Below are 17,630 nucleotides of genomic sequence, written 5' to 3'. Positions count from 1 at the left end.
GTCAATTGAACCAGTAAGGAATATTATCAAGGGCACTGTCATCCTTCCAGTCATGCAACAGTACAACCTCAGAATTATCCTTGATTTTCCCTTTCACTGAGCTCCTATAACCAGTTAAAAAGTGTTCTGGGTTGAGCTTGATAGAGTAGTTTACTGGTAATTTATGTTCAAGGTTGGTCTTTCTAACAGTTAACAAAAGAAATTTTCTTGTGCATATCAGAAGGATATTTAACAAGGATGATATGCATTGAGGACACTTCAAGTGGATTCATCTGAACAAAGTTTCCTTGCCTGAATTGCTCATCATTTTCTACCAATTAGCATCAAAGGTTGCTTTAGTCCTCATAAATATTGTACTAAGGAAACTAAGAAGTAATGTTGATGGCTTGAGCCTTTAATTTCCTAAGCCAATCAGATATCAAAAATGGTTTCAATATTTTAAAATAATAAACTAGCCATTCTTGCATAGGAGAAGGGGTTAGGAAATTGTTTTCATTGCACAGTTTTTTTTTTTTTCAAAAATAGATTTTTTAAAAGAAAAAACATTAAAATTTTTTTCTTAAATTTTGACTTCAAATTCCATAAAAATGAGTCTACTATCCTCTCTACAAATATTCAAGAAAAATTCCTGTGCTGTGAAAATTTAAATATCTTATTAATAGCAATATAATCAATAGAACACTGGCCCTGCAATTTAGGAGAATCTGAGTCAAATCCAACCTCAGATACGTAGTTCTTAGCTGCCTGACCCTGGGCAAGTCACTTAGCCCTGTTCACTTTACTTCCTCATCAGTTGAATGAGCTGGAGAAGGAAATAATAAACTACTCCAATATCTCTGCAAAGAAAACCCCAAATGGAGTCATGAAGAGTTGAACATGAACAAAATGACTGAACAACAGTCACACAACAGCAAGATATTTAGGGTTTTAATTCATTTCTAAAAATTGCATTAAAAAAAAAAGAACTGATCAACTCCATTTTGCTCTTTGGCTTTTTTTCTTTCATTCCTGGAAAAGAATAGAGTCCATCTATACTTTTTATAAATAAGAGAATTAAGGGTACTGGCTCTTATGATAGTGTGTATAAGTATGTTTTTAAGGTAGAAAAAATACATGTTTTGGAAAAAAGTATATTTGAGGGAGATACACATAATATGGATAGAAAACTTTGTTAAAAATTACCTGCCTCCCTTAGCATTTCATGGTGTTTATTATTTATTCTTGGAGCTGGCTAAAACCAGTTTTCAAATTAGCAAAAATATCCAAATCCACACCAAGAGTATTTGGTAAGCTATATATTTGGTAACCTGCTTCTACAGGCTAATGGGTTCAACGTTAGCAGTCTGAAAAAACTATGTTGGCTTTTGCTTACTGTGCTGTTTCAAAATAGCAGCTCAAGAGTTGGTAATTGGATACATATCTATGAGTATGACCCAGCATAGGCTTTATTCAAGTACCTATATAGTGTTTGTTAACTTGTAATTTAGAACTTGTTTCACAATAAAGCAAGGAATTTTGTGCTACAACATTTCAGTTTAAGTTTTCTGATAATTGCCTTTAAGGGATTATTGTTGGAATATATTATTTCCCTTTTCTTTTAGAATAGATAGGGTGTCCTAAAAATCTTAGTGTAGTTTTAAACTGTAGGATTGCACTAAGATTTCTGGGACACTGTATATGTGAGCTTATTTAACATAATTTTGTGTTAGGTGAACCAAGTATTCATCAGTGAACACATAAGAAAGCATATTGGAGATGGAAGAAATAAGGTGAGACAAGGAATATATTGTATATATTTCCTTTGACCTAGTGTATCTCTGAGATAGTTCTTTTTCTGATTTGTTGTAATTTTTTAAAGCTTAACTTTTAAAATGTTTAAGATTTCACTTTTATTTTAAGGAGCTAAGAACAGTTTGAGAAGAAAGATTAGGGTTCTTGGTATGAAGCATATGGGTATAAGGTAAGATTTTGTGAGTCATCTCTTTTCTTTTTCTTATTTAGCTTTTTGTTACTTTCTAATTTCACATATCCAAAGCTGGAGATATCTATTCATCTACTTATGTATGTAGATAGATAAATATAGAAAGATATAGGAATGTGTGTATATAAAGGAAAGATACAGATATGGATATGGGGGGAGACGTACCTTCTATTTTAGAGAAAAGTTCACTTTATTTTTGACAGAAATCTTGCATTTGCACAATGTGGTGCCTAACTAGAGAATAGTTACTCTTGATTTCTGATTCAACTAGATATTATTATTTTCCTAATAAGAAGAGAATTCTTATTATTATAAGAAGAGAATTCCTAATAAGAAGAGAATTTGGTAATAACCAAAATTCTAAATAAAGTAAAAATTTGCTCCTTGAATACAACTTGTTCTTCAGGAAACCTTGTCACTGCACTCAACCAAATGAACAAATTTAGTAATGTTATCGGGAAAAAAAATAGATGGAGAAGAGAAACTTCCAGAAAGTCAGAAAAAGGTAAAGTAAAAAAATGAACTAATAGTTCATGGCTACTATTTTATTACTATTCAGGTTTAAGACTTGGCATTTAAGAAGCCTAATAGTTATATTAGAAGCTCAAACCTACATTAAAAACTAATTTAGCCATGAATATAAACATTTAGGAGAGATAAGATGAACAATTTAATTTATATACATATATATTTTGTGTGTGTGTGTGTATATGTATGTATATATTCAATGTTAAGTGTTTTTAAAGTGAAAATACATAAAAAAAATACACAGCACTTATACTTTACAGTTAAACTGCTTTCAGCAGTCTTGTGATGTAGTGCAAATATTGATATCTCTATTTTACATAGAAGGAAACTGAGACTCAGAAAATTTAATAAGCTTCCTCATTCCTATAGAGTATAATTCTCAACTGGGACACATTCATATAATAATCATAGTAGCTTACCCTTATATTGCCCTTTAATGTTTGCAAAATATATGCATTTTTATTTGAATTTAACAACAGCTCCTAAAACTGTTATCATTTATTATCATTATTATCTCCAATTTTATAGATGAGGAAATTGAGACAAGCAGAGGTTGAGTGGTTTTCTCAGTCACACAGCTAGTAAGTTTCTAAGACAGGATTTGACTCAAGGTCTTCTTGACTCCAAGGTCAGTGCTCTTTCCACTAGGCAAACTATTTAGTTGTTGTTGTTTTAATTTTGCCTCTGTCTCTCTTTTTATGTAAGATCTAGCTACTGGAAATTTCTTCCTACTTTCTGTTCTTTAACTTGCTACAAAGTAGAATAACTTTCACATATAGTGTTAAAAGTACATTTTATTTCAACTTATGCCTCTAGTTGGTCAGACCAGTTATAAGGAAGAGAAGTTTATTGTATTTTTAATTCACAAGACTGAATTTCTATTGCATTTTTTTTCTTTCTCTTATAATTTGTAGGAGGAAAAAGCAGTTGAAATCCAACTTTATCACTTACACACTAAATCTGAAAATGAAATAAAGTAGTCTAAAATTTAGTCACCAGAACTTAATGGATTTATAGCTAAGGTTAAAAATTTGTATCTCAGTATTTAGATCTATATTATCTATACTAACTATATTATTAGAACCATAGAAGTCATTTGGGTCCAGTGTCCTCAACTCCTTTACTTGTCTTTAAACATTTATAAAATATACACTAAGTCCTGGTTTTGTAGTGGACAGTTATTTAGTCAAAGTATAGATCAAAGAAGGAAATATATGTTTCCAAAGTCAGTGGAACTGACTATAGGATATTATTTGGTTTAATACCCATCAGGCATGGTAGTATTTTATTTCAAAAATGTGCATTTATACTATGTTCAGTTTTGAATTCAAGAATTAGATAATTTCAGTCAATTCTTTTTTCCATTTTGATAATCATATAATTTAGAAAAAACTTTCATTTTAGTGTGTTTTAGTGATATAAACCATTCTTAAAATAAGATTTTCAAGACTGTCATGCTTTTTTTGTATTCTTACTCTGACACAAGATATCCCTTTTAGCTTTTATATCATGTATAAATTTGTTAAGTATGACATCTGTGTCTTTATCCAAGTCATAGATGAAGATATTGGACAGCAAATGACCAAAAATAGATCTCGAGGATACTCTACTAGAGACCTTTTTCCATTATGACACTGTTCAGTTAATGACTACTCTTTAGTTTTCATATAAACAAGTCTCAAGTGTTTTTTAAAAGTGTACTCTTATTTAATCCACATTTTATTCATATTGTCCATAAATACAGTATATAAAACTTTGAAAAATACAATATTCAGATATGTATAGTATGTTTATGGTATCAGCCTGATATACCTACCACCTTGTTTTTTTTTTTTTTAAGGAAATTAGATTAGTTTATCATGATGTGTTATTGATGAAATCATGATAATGCTTTAGTGATTGTTTATTCCTTTTCTAAATCCTTACAAACCATCCTATTAATGTGTTTTAGCAACTTTCAAAGAATTAGACTCAAAATATCAATAACATTTATTTTGTAAACTCCATCTTTTTTATTTAAAAATTGGTATATGTGGTTTTCTATAATGTTGTGTGGCATTCTCCACAAGGTTTTTTTAAAGTAATCACTAATAACAGTTCAGGAATTTATATTTTGTTCCTCATTTTATACCTTAGTTGACAATTTATATGTCTTCTGACTTAAGTTCATTGAAGATAATTAGATATGTTCTTATAATCTAATTTATTTTGGATTTCAAATTCCAGATAACTATTTTTCTCATTATTATTGTGAAAACTACTCTTTTTGGTAAAGAAAGCAAAAGAAGAATAAGATTTTATTACTTTAGTTCTCAGAAAATTAAGCAAATATATGGCATTTTCTCAGGTACTTTTATTTGGAAAGTATAGTATGGATAATGGTGATGGGATTTATAAATGTAGGGAATGATAATGGAGAGGCATATAGGGAAAAGGGATCTAGGTTAGGGCAAGGATAATTTGTAGTAGTACAGATAAATTTTAAGAATAAATATATGCCATTACTTGACATACCTCTAATCTAAGATTCTGATTTATAGATACATAATTATCTAAAATTAAACTTCAATCCAAATAATTTAGTTTTTAGCATTTTCTGCTTTATGAATTTGAAGAAGTATGCCATTAAATTTTGCAGCCCAGATATTAGAAGTGTCAGTTTCTTCATGACTTAGGAAGTTGTGATTTTTGGTTAGCAGAAGTAAAGTGCAAATGAAATTTTAAAAGGCAATTATGTTTTACTGTCAGTATAAGCTTTGTATTTCCATTTTTCTTCTACCTCTCACCAGATGGCCCTGAATCCACTTCCACTAGGGGAATTCATTGTTTTTTGGTCCAGCTAAACTGTGATAATACTGTAATGTTATATATATAGTTTGGCTGCTTGATATGTCACTTTTTTCTTTGAAAGAAATTGTTTGAATATAGTTGTCTAGGTATATGTTTTTTAAATATTAATAGAATTACTAGAATCTCTATTCAAATAGATAATAGGAAAATAGCTATGTTTATTTTTCCCAAAAAGTGGCTAAATAACAAATGCTTACTAAAAAGAAGACAAACTTTTTTGATACTTTTCAAATTGAATATAAGATTTAATTGCCTGAAACCATAAGAATTTCTGTTGATGATTCTGAGTTCTGAGGAGGAAATTGGTTGCCTGCTTCATATCTTCTTATAGTCTTCCTAGTTTCCAAAAGTGTGCTCAGTATTTTCCCCAACTGCTTATGGGTGGCAGATGCACTCCATGTTTTTGGCCTGACTGACTATACTTTCTATGTTCCCGGTCACTAAGTCTGCCACCTGTCTTGGTCTGCTTTGAGCAGTAGGCACCAACAGACGCTTTTGGCAACTATTAAGTTCAATGCAAGATAGAAAATCGCTTTATGTAAAGAGTTGGCTTGCAGAAGAAGGCATGTGACTAGAACTTATGTTAAAACTGACTTTGTTGCCCTGGGATTTCATAGGATCAATGACCATATGGAAGAAAACAAAAGCAGAGATTTTAAATTGTCATTTTCAAATTAATATTTATCAATCTCTCCACCTACTTTACTTCAAATTACAGGATAGAGTTACAGTCTCTATTACAGGGGGGGGGGGGGAATCTAAAAGAAAATAATAATTAATAAGTACCATTTTTAACATTACTTTTCATATTTATTCAAAAAAGGACTACAACTGATAGTTCAAAAAAAACTATGAGTAGCTTATTAGTGATTTATTCCTCCCCCAATCCCTCTCTCTTTCTTTCCCATTTCTCTTCCCCTATCTCTCTTTCTCCCTCCCTCCCTCCATATCCCTCTTTATCCCTTTCCTCTTCCTTTTCCCTCACTCTCTTTCTCTAACCATATCCCAATTTTTTGAGTGACTTGAAGTTCTTTAGATATTTTTTGGATTAAATGAAAGAATACTCATGTTCTTGATACAAATCAAAAAAACAGTATTTTGGGATTGCAAAGCTGGAAATCATTCCACCGGACATCATCACCATCTCATCAAAAAAGATTTTCAATATCACTAAAAAAAATGTACATCAACTGTTTTATCATTTGCTGCCAAATTTATCCAATGTCCTGGCTGACTTCTGCCCTTGTCTACAAAGGATCTTCCCAGTTTGGGAGCATTGTATCTACAGGCAGATTTTATTTTGCCTCATTTTAGCCATCCATCTCATCTTGGCCTACTCTGCCTTGGCATGTCTAGTCCCCCCGTTTGGCTTGTTCTGCACTTCAGTAAAGTCTGTAAATTAAAAGCACATAACGAACACTAAGTTTGGAATAGGTATGGCTTGTTGAAAAGTGAATGAGATCTTTTTGAGAGAAATAAGGCATTTTTAATGATATATTATAAATAATTTCACAAACTTTTTATATTCATTTATGTTTAAATGAATACATTTTATTCATTTTTAAAAAATCATTATTGCTCTTTATCTTTAACCAGGGTTGGTTACTTTTTTAGCACAATTAGAGGCTACTTTTTGAGTTATTATATAAGCCACATTTGAGAGGAAAAGTAATGTTTGTCCAATACATTTTTTAAGGTTCGTTATAAGTTATCTAAAGTAAAAATCACATATTTATGTACGTATTATACGTGTGTGTGTATATATATATATGTTAGACATTTATACTTACAAGCTTATTTTTCTTGATATATTTATGCACATATATATGTATAAAATATATTAGATATATTTATACTTATGACCTATTTTCCACATTTAACTTTATTCTAAAATTGAAGGTCATTTTCTTTATCAGAAAAAAAATGGGACAGAAGGGTATAGATTTGTACCCTGGATAGTGGGATTCCTCTGGGGTCTTTCCTGAGCTAGAAGTTGGGACAGAGGTAAAGAAGAAATTATTTATGCCACTGACAAAGACTTTTTCCTCTCACAGCTTCTGCTAAAACTATTTTCCTTTAAAAAAAAAAAAAAGCTTTGTTGATGCCTTTTGTTTTTATTTAGTAGTCATTTCCAGATGTGTACCTCATTTACCTCCACTTCAGCCCTGAACTCGTTTTGTAACCAAGAAGTTAAGTAAAAACCATTAGGAATACATGGTCAGTGAGAGTAGTCTCTAAGCTTGTGCTTTTGAGAACTTTCAGAGAGCAACCAGACTCTCTGAACAAAGATTAGCCATTGCAATTACTTAGACGTTATCCTCCTTTTAATACTCTTTCCTTTACATTATCTCCCTGCATATTTTGTCTCCTTGTACTTTGCATTAGTTACTCTACAGATTCCCATTTTTTCCCTGAATTATTCATATTTGTAATTTCTTAGGTAGCCAGGAAGTTTAAAAGACATTGAGGTGGTACAATAATAAGAGAGTTGGGTCTGGAATCTGGAAAACGAGTTCAAATTTATCCTCAAAAACTAGATATGTGAGCCTAGGCAAGTTACTCTGTTTGCCTCAGTTTTTTTTTTTAATTGTAAAATGGGTATAAAAAATAATTATAGTACCATCTACTTCCTAGGATTGTTGTGAAGATCAAATGATATAATATTTGTAAGTGCTTAGTCCAATATCTGACATATAGTAGATACTTAATAAATATCTCTTCCCTTCCCTTTCCTTCCCTTCTCTTCCCTTCCCTTCCCCTTTCTTAACACATAGTAATGCTCCATTGTATTCTTAAACTTTTGTTTGCTCAATTGTTCCCTCGATTAAGCTACCTTATTTACAGTAGTTCTTTGCTGCTAGGGAAAAAAAGTTCTATTATTCATATTTTGGTATTGATGTAGCAAAAATATTTATTTGGCATAAGGCTGGAGAATTGAGAGGCTCATAGATTTTAGAGCTGGCAGAAATCTTAGAATTAATTCATTGTAATCCCCTTCATTTTAAAAATGAGGAAAATAAGGCCCAAAGAGGTTGAGACTCTTGCCCACACATAAACAGAATAAGTGTCAAAGCCACTTTTGACCACCAAACCAGCATTCTTTCCATTGTATTTCTAAGGCAATTAGGCAGTGGTTCCCCCATGATGTGGAAAAGGGAGTAGTAGCTACTTGGTTCTCTTAGGGGACTGAAGACATCATTTAACTCACTAACAAAAATTCATGATTTGGAGATTTAGAAGTGTAGAAGTAACAGCCAAATTAATTCCTTTGTGACATTTTATGTTTTAGCATAATTGTAAATTTTTGTTTATAATATTTTAGTGTATGTCAGTAATGTTTCAGGATTACAGGAGGACATTGGCATATGGTACAAAGAACTCTGAATTAAAAGTCAGGGAATTTAGGATATGTCAATTGTTCCGAGACATTTGCTAAGTATTTAGATCAACTATGGATAGGCATTAAGCTAAGCATTGGGGATAAGACAGAAGACTTTAAAGACAGTTTCTACCCCAAGGAGCTCACAATTGAATAGAGGAAGACAGTACATAGAAAGAAGCTGAAAGAGGAAAGAGGAAGTTATCAGTACAGGAGCATGAAGAAGTTTTATAACTGGGGAAGGAGATGATCTGAAGAGGGGAGAATTTCAGAGTTGATTTTATCTTGTAGAAGTATGAGTTTTTGGAGTTTACTCAGTCCAGAAAAGCAACCAGGTAGGAAAAGATGAACTGAATTTCCTGAGAGTCCTTTGTGTAATTGCAGAGGATCAGGGGGAGGGTAGCCAATGTTCAATCTCTATCCTTTCCAGTCAGAGAGAGGAAGAAACTCCAGAGAAGGAGGTTGAGGAGGAATGAATTTCAGAGATGATTTCATCCTTCAGAGAGATGAGTTTCTGGAGATCATCAAATCCAGGAAAGCAGGCTGACAAGATATATATGTTTCTGCTTGTCACTCCTGATATGAGGGGTAGTATGATAGAGTGGATGGTGCTCTGTCCCTGAAGTTAGAAAGAACCAGTGTAAGTCATAGATAAGTTGTTGGTATGAGGGGAATCACATACCTTTAATATCTTGACTTTGGTTCATATTTGAGCTTAGTTACTTACAAGTAGCTTTGTGGTCTTGAATATACCAATTATTCTGGATCTTTTTCCTCTCGCCTTTCAAATGATATGCTTGAGCTGGAATGATCAAAAGGTCCCTTACAACTCCAAAACTGCAGTTCTAGATCTTTCATACTTCCTCATATCAAAACAAACAAATGAAGCATTAGAATTTTTTTCTTCATTTCTTGATTGCTGTTTTAAACAAATACTATTAGCATTCTCTGATACATCTTTCCTCCCAGGAATATACCTCATAGGCTTGTTTTGAGGAAAACTTCTTTGTAAATGTCAAATGCTGTATAAATGGGAATTTATTTATGTTTTAATGGATTTATGACTTCACCAATGTGGACATCACTTTCATTTCTACAGATATGTAGAATATCTGTATATAACTTCTCATCTTCTGCCATTCTTATCTGTTTTTTTCATAGACCTTCTATAGCAGATAAGTCACTTTTCAAAGTTTTTCTTTCTAATGTTGTTGTTTGTGTAAATTATTCTCTAAGTTATATTCACTTCATTCTGCATCAGTTCATATAAATAATTCTAGGTTTTCCAAACTGTTGCTTTCATCATTTTTTACATTAATTATTATTCCATTACATTTATATACATAATTTGTACATTTACCAAGTGATGGGCATCTCCTTAATTTCCAGTTATTTCCTTTTTATTGCTTTTCTTTGTTTATGCTTTTCCCATACAACTAGAATGTATGTTTCTTAAGTACTGGATCTGTTGTTTTCATCTCTGTTCTTTTTGCAATAAGCATAACAATATATACACATTAGACTTTTGTTGAATCTAGCAAAGAAGGCATAACACAACAGGATACATTTACATGGGCAGTCCATAAAACTGGTGCATTACTATATGTCTGTCTGGGGAATTAGGTATCATTTTAAACAATGTTAAGCTGCTTGTTCTATAAGAGCCATAATAGTTTAGTATTAATTTAGTATTACTCTAGGAATTTAGAAAGATCAACATTTCAGGTGAGCCAAAGGGCAAGATAAAGTACTTGTAGAGGGGTCTATGTAACCAGTGATGACTTGAATGAGAGGCTCCTGAAAAACATATATGACTAGAAAAAAGAGGTGCTAATAAAGTAATAAGAGCAACAGATTAATAGCTAGTCCCCTAAATGCCACGAGCAGAAAAACACTAAGAAATATGCCACAGCTAATCAAACATCAGAGTCCAGATGTGAACTCCAGTCTTTCTGATTTCAGGGCCAATGTTTTGTGCATTGTGCCACCTTTCTACCACCAGGTACCAATTTTTTTTTTGGGGGGAGGGGGTTTGGGCAGAGGTAGAATTCAATTTGCTTGGGGAAAAAAGTTACAAGAGTTTTACTTCTCTTCCCTTCCTCTCCACCCCCGCAATAGGAATTGGAGGAAGGAGGGAATAGTAATTGGACTGTAAAAAATAAATAAATGGGGCAGCTAGGTGTTGCAGTGGATAGAGTATCAGCCTTAAAGTCAGGAAGACCTGAGTTTAAATCTAACTTCAGACACTTAACAGTTCCTAGTTGTGTGACCCTGAGCAAGTCACTTAACCCCAATTGCCTCAACAAAAAAATAAATAAATAAACAAACAAACAAATAAATAAAAAGGGGGTCATTGAAACATTTTTTTTAAATGATCAAGAAAGTCCAAAAGAAATCACAGGTGACTGGGATTGCTTTTAAAATTACATATTAAGGGGTAGCTAGATGGCACAGTAGATAGAAAACTGGCCTTGAAATCAGGAGGACCTGAGTTCAAATCAGGCCTCAGACACATAATACTTCCTAGCTGTGTGACCCTGGGCAAGTTACTTAACCCCAATTGCCTCAGCCAAAAAAAAAAAAAAAAAAAAAAAAAAGGAAAAGAAAAGAAAAAAGAAAATTGCATGTTAAATTTATATATTCTTAAAAGAAAAAGAAGCTCTTAAAATAGAGATCCTTGGTTTAGAAACAATTTTCATTTCCCTTCTACTTTGTACATAGAAATTCTCATTTGTCATTTATTAAGTTCAAAATAATGAAAGCATTTAAGAGAGATATATGAGGTAGAGTGTGAGTTGCAGCAAAAGTAGAAGTACTCTAGGAAAATTTGAGGAAGGAGAGAATACATTTAAATGTGGGGAGATCAGTACTTGAATTGAGTCTTAGTGAAAGAGGACCTTAATTGGCCAAATAAGGGAAAGGCATGGAGAGGCTGCCAGCGAGATTGCCCAGAAACTTGAAATGATGTTAAACTGTGGGACATTTCAGAATTTAGATTGTTGAACATATGAAAGTGAACTATCTGGAAATATAGACTGGAATAATATTTTGGAAGGCCATAAATTCTAGTCTAAATTTTTATCTTATTCATGACAATATGAAAACACTGACTTTTGAACAACAGAGTGACAGTGACAGCCCTATGGCAGTAATGTGAAGGATGGATTAAGACGGCAGAAACAAGATTGGAGACCAGTTAGGGGTTTAGAATACCGCCACTACTGAAAAGTGATGAAGGCCTGAGCTAGGATAATGACAACTTATGGGGATACTCAGTCCATATTCTTTGCCTGTCTTTGGATGTCACTGTAAATGGGAAGAGGTTGTAGAAGTAGGAGAAGCAGGACTTTGCAGGAAATTATATGTGGGAGGATAAGACAGAAAGGTTAACACCATTTTCCAGTTTTAAGTTTACTTTTGGATATGTCAAATGTGAGGTATTGGTGTAACATCTCAGATGAGGTATGTACTAGGCAGTGTAGTTTGAAATGCAGGACTGAAGTTCTAGGGGAAAGACAGTTAAAATATATGGACTTAGAAATCATTCACATAATTGAATCAAGAGGTTTTTATTGTCATCAACATCAGGGAGGTGATGCCATGATGTGCAAATGAATAAGCAAGGGAGAGCTGTGCAAAATCATCAGGACTACTGGAAGTGATCCTAGATGCAGTGTCCTTTTTAAGCTAAGGTCTTTAACGGGTCTCAGTTTGACTAAGTAAATGCTCAGTCAGTGAATAAGGCTAGATTTAGGGTGTGAAAAGAGAAAAATGAGGAAGATTAAAAACATAATTTATCCTCTCTTCATCTCTCCTATGGGGTTGGGATATTTAGAAGATACGACATAGGGATTTGAGTATAAATAGCTGTTTATGAGCATTTGAACCTGCAATATGGAAGATCAATTAGACTTGTTCTAATTAGGCAGAAGGCAGAATTAGGACTATGTGGAAGTCCAACTTAGGTTTACATTAAGGAAAACTTCCTAATAATTAGAACTGTCCAAAAGTTGAATGCGACTCCTCTTCACTAAAGTCCTCAAACTATGGCTGGATGACTATTTGTTAGTTGTGTTGTGAAAAGGATTCTAATTGAGGCCTTGTGCCTTGCAAAGTTGAGATTTTCTGAAGCAGGGGACATAGACATGCAGCTAACCCTGGGCTCAAACATATCTTTTGTGCTTGTGCTTATCTTTCTAAGAGCACAACGAGTCAGTAACAAATAAACATAGTCTGTTGTAGAGAAAAAGGTGAGAGTAGCCATGAAAGTTTCTGCCCTGCTGCAACTTCCTGCAAGATGTTGTGGATGGATTAATGCTTACTGGGCTTAAATATTTTTCTTGATGTACCTTTGGAATCAGCAGTTCTTCTTTGTCCTTCATCCATAGGATTTAGAGCTGGAAGGAGGAAGGATGTTTATTGTCAGAGGTAGTTTGCCAGGGTGATGTGGAGATTCTAGACCATACGTATGAACATGAGTTGAAAGAATTGATGAGTTTGCTTTTGAGAAAAAAATGGTTTGAAGGAGATATAACTTTCTTCAGTATTTGATGAATTATCATATTGAACAAGGATTCACTTTTTTTTTTTGTTTGTTTGGCTCCAAAGAGCAGGACTAAAAATAATGGGTTGGAAGTTACAGAAAGAGACGAACAGACAGAGGGAAGGGGGGAGAGAGAGAATCCTATGTTTACATTTGGAGAAATATAAAAGTAGAATGAGTAGCCTCAGGAGATAAGAGGTTCAGGCTCCTGGAGTTCTTCAAACAGAGGCCAGATTCTCATTTGCTAAGGGTAATAAAGAAAAGTCTTGTTTTTCCAATTAGCAGGTGCTTATTGTTTGTTGATGCTGCATGTACTGTTAGGAAGTATCTGCTGTTTGGTAGGCATCATTACTAAATGTTGGGTAGACAGAGAAAAAGAAATCTTCCTTTCCTTAAAGAATTTATGTTCGAATGGGGGAAACAAAGTACAAATATACAAATGCACCAAATCTGCACCAAATAAAAATTAAGTTGTTTTGGGAGGGAGTGTGCTACGAGTAGAGGAATCAGGAAAGGCTTTATTTCCTGAAGGTAATTTTTGAGCTGAATCTCGAAGGAAGTAAGAAATTGAAGAAGGAGGGCATTTCAAGCAAGGAGAGGCAGTGGAAAAATCCAAAGATAGGAGCAGGCCTGTGTAACTGAGTTATATAGTATGTCAAAGAGATTACTATATAAAAAAGTTGTAAAGCTAGAAAAGTATCAGGTTGTGAAGACGTTTAAATGAAATTTTTACAAAAGAGAAAATCTCAGAAGTCAAGAAATATAGCAATTTCTGGGACATATTCTTCCTTTCAAAAGCATGATTCTATTGTTTTCTCATCCTGGAACTTTCTTCAGCACCTGGAGATGATGTACCACTTCTTTGTACTGCTCACCATGAAAAATCCATCTGTGAGGTCCCTGCCTCTTCTCATCCCATTCATGAGTCCCTTCTGAAACCTCTGTATGCTGGGCTAACTAGCCTTCTGTCCGTTCTTGCACTTGTTCCCGAGTTTCTGTACTTCAAAATCATTTCTAAGTCAGTTACCTTTCTTATTCCATTCCATTTTCTTTTCTCTTTTGTGTTTTGTGTTTCTCTATTAGACTATAAGTTCTTTGAAGGACTGAACTGTCTTTTTGCTCAGATTAATATCTCTGGTGCACGTACCAAGTACTTAATAAATACTGGTTTCCTTCCTTCCTTTCTTTGTAGTGTTACACCTGGACTTTCTAACCGCTATAACATCATTTGTGTGTGTGTGTGTGTGTGTGTGTGTGTGTGTGTGTTTTGTTTTGTTTTTGTTTTTCCTATGATAGAAAAAATGAATGGTAGTGAAAAAAAAGATATTATACCATGGTCTGACTAGGGCTTGAACTAGAGATTTGTTTTTATTTTCATTTGGTCCAGGCAAGTAGGCTAAATTTTCTTCAGTGTCCTCTATTCCATGCTCCTTAGGCTAGCTCCACTTTTTCTTTCTTTCTTTCTTTTTTTTTTTTATTAAAGCTTTTTTATTTTCAAAACATATGTATAGATAATTTTCAACATTCACCTTTTCAATTGTTCCAATTTTTTTCTCCCTCCCTTCCCCACATTCCCTCCCTTAGATAGCAAGTAATCCAATATATGTTAAACATGTATATTTCTATATGTATTTCCACCTAAAAAAATGATAAAGAAAACAAAATCTAGCAAATAACAACAAAAAAAAAGTGAAAATGCTATGTTGTGATCCACACTCAATTCCCACAGCCCTCTCTCTGGGTTCAGATGGCTCTCTTCTTCACAATAATTGGAACATCTCACTGTTTAAAAGAGCCACGTCCATCAGAATAGATCATTGTATGATCTTGCTGTTGTGTAGAGTGTTCTCTTGGTTTTACTCACTTCACTTAATATCAATTCATGTAAGTCTCTCCAGATCTTTCCGAAGACACTCTGTTGATCTTTTCTTATAAAACAAGAATATTCCATAACATTCATATATCATAACTTATCTAACCATTCTCCAATTGATGGGCATCCACTCAGTTTCCAGTTTCTTGCCACTACAAATAGGGCTGCTACAAACAGTTTTGCACATGTGGGTCCTTTCCCCCTTTTTATGATCTCTTTGGGAAACAGCCCCAGTAGAGACACTGTTGGATCAAAGGGTATGCCCAGTTTGATAGTCCTTTGGGCATACTTCCATATTGCTCTCCAGAATGGTTGGATCAGTTGACAACTCTTCCAACAATGTATTAATGTCCCAGTTTTCCCAATTCCCTCTGATATTTATCATTATCTTTTCCTGTTATCTTAGCCACTCTTGAGAGGTATGTGATGGTACCTAAGAGTTGTCTTAATTCACATTTCTCTGATCAATAATTTAGAGCATTTTTTCTTATGACAATAAATGGTTTTAATTTTTTCATCTGAAAATTGTCTGTTCATGTCCTTTGACCATTTATCAATTGGAGAATGGTTTGAATTTGTGTTAATTCTCCATATATATTAGAAATGAAGCCTTTATCAGACCCCTTGAATGTAAATGTTTTCCCCCAGTTTATTGCTTCCCTCTTAATCTTGTCTGCATTGGTTTTATTTGTATAAAAACTTTTTAACTTAATAAAATAAAAATTATCCATTTTGAATTCTATAAAATATTCTAATTCTTCTTTGGTGTGGCCACTGGCTTCTGAGATCTGATGATTAGCCACTGTGATAATATATATTAAAAGCATTTTAAAGAATTAAAAAAAAACCACTATGTTGTGCATACCCTTTGACTCAGCAGTGCCACTACTAGGTCTGTAGCCCAAGGAAATCATAAAGGAGGGTAAAGGACCCACATGTGCAAAAAAATATTTGTGGTAGCAAAGAATTAAAAAATGAATAGATGCCCATCAATAGAGGAATGGCTGAATAAGTTATGGTATATGAAAGTTAATGAAATATTATTGTTCTATAAAAAATGATGAATGAGTTGATTTTAGAAAGACCTGGAAATATTTACATGAATTGATGCTGAGTGAAACAAGGAGAACAGAAATACAATGTACACAATAATAGGAAGATTGTGTGATAACCAGTTATGAAAGATTTGGTTCTTCTCAGAGATTCAGTGATCTAAGGCAGTCCAATTAAACTTTATGATAGAAAATACCACTACATCCAAAAAGAGAACTATGGAATTGAAGGTAAATCAACAAATGGTATGTTCACTTTTTTTTCTGTTTCTTTTTTTCATGGATTTTTCCTTTTGTTCTGATTTTTCTCTCCCAACATGATTTATGAAGAAATGTGTATTTAAAAATTTAATATACATATATAACCAGGAAAAAAAACAATAAGAAAAAGGCAAACTCCCTCCCCTGCCCCCCCCCCAAAAAAAAAAAAACCCTAAACCCTATCCCACTATTAAAAAAACCTAAAGTATTATTTTAGGAAGTCCAAGAATCCAGAAAGATAACATCAGTTTGCCTGATTCCAGACTCTGACCTAGACCAAAGTTCCTAAATTCTATTATAAGGTTTTGATGTATTATGACTTAAATTAGAAATAAAATCAATCATTAGAGACCTACTATGTGCAAAGCACTAGTATTTGTATTTTCCCTAGGCTATAATCTATATTATATTAAGGAGGGCAAGATAGATTCTCTCCCTCAAGAAGGTTACATAACAGTTCCTTCTTTGTCCATTGGTTTCCTTAGAAGGGGATCATGTAATCTGACAGGAAAGCCAGAGCGGACTCTGACATCTTGATAAGGTTGTTAAGTATTGAAGCTTGCACTGGTCAACCACCAAGTCTCACGGGAACGTGCCAACACAGAAAATCACTATAGCTAAAGCAAAGAACACATCTTAGCCAGAGTGGGCTGAGGAGAGAGCAGGGTGATAATCAATCTGGGTCAAGGGCCAGACACGGCCCTTGTAATGTAAAAAAGGATATATTTGAAAAGTCATAGGTTCAAAGGATTTAAAGCTGAAAGAGATCATACAGATCATTAATCCAACTCCCCTTTATGGATGAGAAAACTACAGCCTAGAAAATGAAGTGACTTGCCCAATGTGTTAGAGAGTTTGGACTTGAACCCAAGCCTGTCAGCATCAGATAAAACACCCCCTCTATTTTGTTATGCAGTCATTTATATTAGTTTTTAGAATATCTATATACTTTCTTTAAATGAATTTATCTTCTTCTATTTTGCTAAATATAATGTTGACATTAGTTTATATTTTCCAATTGGATAGCAACCTAAAAAGTACCTCTCATCAGTTAAGAAAAATTCTGAAAAGTAAGGGGAAACCAGTCGATATGAAAAGTTTGATGTAGATGACCCAAAGATTGGACAAGATTTTTGTAAGTGATTATGCGTATTTCTCTGTTA

The 17,630-nt window shown here is 33.4% G+C and overlaps 1 protein-coding gene and 1 long non-coding RNA gene across 3 annotated transcripts in view; both read left to right on the top strand.

The window, feature by feature from the left end:
• CHD7 (chromodomain helicase DNA binding protein 7) overlaps positions 1 to 17,630 on the top strand; it is a 226,721-nt gene that overhangs the window by 95,276 nt on the left and 113,815 nt on the right. The window lies entirely within an intron of this gene.
• LOC127543833 (uncharacterized) lies at positions 1,696 to 2,631 on the top strand. Its single transcript, XR_007949317.1, has 3 exons — positions 1,696 to 1,769; positions 1,900 to 1,960; positions 2,388 to 2,631. It is a non-coding gene; the product is annotated as an uncharacterized LOC127543833 (long non-coding RNA).

The sequence above is a fragment of the Antechinus flavipes genome, chromosome 1, assembly GCF_016432865.1.
Source record: "Antechinus flavipes isolate AdamAnt ecotype Samford, QLD, Australia chromosome 1, AdamAnt_v2, whole genome shotgun sequence".
Classification (NCBI taxonomy): domain Eukaryota; kingdom Metazoa; phylum Chordata; class Mammalia; order Dasyuromorphia; family Dasyuridae; genus Antechinus; species Antechinus flavipes.
Note: the sequence above shows the minus strand (reverse complement) of the source record. Positions and strands in the feature narration are given on the sequence as shown.